Raw genomic sequence first — 2683 nt, forward strand, 5'->3', positions numbered from 1 at the left:
ACGCAAACACATCCTTCAGCAGCTGAGGTTAATTAAGGTCATTCACTGTTGTCAATGCCAAAGCTAAAGCCTGAGTCTCTTGGCACCCAGTTCAAGGTTTCTTCTCTGTCTATATGGCCATCTGCTCCTGAACAGGTCAAGAGTAATCGATGTTTTTATAGATTCCTGAAGCACGGCGTTCTCCAGATACCTGGTTCTCAGAAAATGTGCACCTTCAGAGAAATGAGCTCTTTTTTATGATTTGTGATTCAATCAAATCAGCTCACTGAACTCCAGCTTCATTATGTGGGAGAATACCTCCTCTGAAACCCAGTTGCTTGGCACACTGGGAAGCAGCTCCTTCCAGCAGTAATTTGCTTGTTTTCTGAGGGGTATTCTCCTGGGCCTCTACACCGAGACTAATATGGCCATCCTGGTATTCCTCATGCCAAAGCCCACATCAATCAATAGACAGAACAAGAGACTCAGCCAAAGTCACATAACACTACTTAGTGTACCGTGTGAGCAAGACCTTTGCCAGCGATATTCTAACAGTTTTCCAGTGGCCACCAAAGGCCAAGATACAGAAAGTCACCTGAGTGTCTTTGAACTCAGAGAGCGGTGGCAAAGCATACCTGTACTTACAGAGTTTATCTGCAGTATCACCCATGGGAAGGAAAACTTCGGCTTATTGTTTTATTTTTTTTTCTCATGTGAATGTATGTATGCTCGGTGCATACACCTGAGGAGGTGACAGAAATATCAGTTCTCTGACACTTCCAAGCAGTTGTGAGCTGTCTGATATAGATACTGGGAATTGCACTCAGGTCCTCTGAAAGAACAATATGTGCTCTCAACCATACAGCTGTATCTCCAGCCTGGAAAAAATCTCCATTTTAATAGTAAGTGTATCTTATATCTGATTTACATGCCCACATAAAATAGATATACTCTACTATATATAATAGGCAGTATTCAAATACATACAATATTATATATAGTAAACATACTTTATGTATTACATACTTAGGGGGTGATAAAGAATCAGGGCAGAAAAGGGACAGACAGACAGGCAATGAGTGATATGAGAGATTGCTGACAATCAAGCAAAACATTCTAAAATTACATTAGGAACAAACAGACTCAAAACTATGGACTGTATAAATATTAAGTATACCCAAATGGGTTAGGGCTGAGAAGGAAAACCAATGCTTGTCAGAGGCATCCTGTCTATACACTACACTGCTCTCTTCTTCCATAGGATTATGGGTAATTCTAACTAATTAAAAATTAATCTCCTAGCCAGAAATGTAGCTCAGGTAAGAGTGCATGGCCTTAATCTCTAGCAGGAAAGACATGGAAAACATCTTTGTCAGATGCAAACAGAGGCTAAATTTCTTAAAAGAAAGTAAATGTGGTAACAAGGTCAACATGGATCATAGCAAGTTACAGGAGAAAATGAAGAGCAAATGAGACACAGAGCTGTTAGAAGCATGAATAGCTGCCTTGTCCAATGGTAAGGGACTTGGCTGCTTTCAAGGTGCTAGAGAAGAAACAGCTAAGAGTGAATCTGCTGGAGAAAACATAAGTAACTTGGGGTTGGAAGTGGATTCATCTCAAGGGCTCACATAAGGAAGCCATGTTTAGAGAATGCAAAAAGAGACTCCAGTGGTTTCCAGATGAGAAGGCAGGTGCTGGGGATGGAGAGGTGAAGGGGCAGAGAGAAGTGGTACTCAAATGTCCTCCCCTGAATAAAGCAACAAGACTAAGGACCTGATATGCAGGATGGGAGACCATGCTGCTGGGGCTCCAAAGTTAGATGCTGTTCAAGTGACAAGGTCTAAGAACTACTTCCACCCAGAGCTGTGTCTCATGTGGCACCTATGCCTCCTTCAGAGTTCTTCCAGCAAGAGTCCGGAGGGCATAGGGCCAGTTGATGAGTGGATGCAGGGATGCACCGTCCTCTGCTGTCCCCCACCCCACCCCTTGTAGCTGATTTCCCAGCCTATAGTAAAGTCTCTCCTTAAGAATTCATTTCTTGGGCTGGTGAGATGGCTCAGCGGGTAAGAGCACTGACTGCTCTTCCAAAGGTCCTGAGTTAGGATCCCAGCAACCACATGGTGGCTCACAACCATCCATAATGAGATCTGATGCCCTCTTCTGGTGCATCTGAAGACAGCTACAGTGAATTACCCCTGAGTGAGTGGAGCCAGAGCGAGCAAGCGGGCTGGAGCAAGTGGGCCCGGCAGAGGTCCTGAGCTCAATTCCGAGCAGCCACACACATAATGGCTCACAGCCATCTGTACAGCTACAGAGCACTCATACACATAAAATAAATAAAAATAAATCTTTAAGAAAAAAAAAGAATTCATTTCTCTGAAACTCCTCCTTCTGGTCTGTCCTTTATTCTGGAATAATCCATGTGTTAGTATCAGGGGGACACATTGTCTACATTTCCAGTCTTGCAACTATCAAGGCTGGTGTTTCCAGAATAACAGTTCATTTCATTTGAGTAAGGGGCCAGAGTGAACACAAGAGGTTTAGTGGTAGAGTAAGGAATGGAAGAGGAAGAATAAATCGGGACCTGTCAAATATGCTCAACAACAATTTCATAAGTATATAATGCATTTTATCTCTCGCCCTACCTCCTCTCCCTCTCTCTCTCTCTCTCCCTTTCTCTCTCTCTCTCTCTCTCTCTCTCTCT

This window comes from Mastomys coucha, unplaced genomic scaffold (genome assembly GCF_008632895.1).
Source record: "Mastomys coucha isolate ucsf_1 unplaced genomic scaffold, UCSF_Mcou_1 pScaffold5, whole genome shotgun sequence".
In the NCBI taxonomy this organism is placed as follows: Eukaryota; Metazoa; Chordata; class Mammalia; order Rodentia; family Muridae; genus Mastomys; species Mastomys coucha.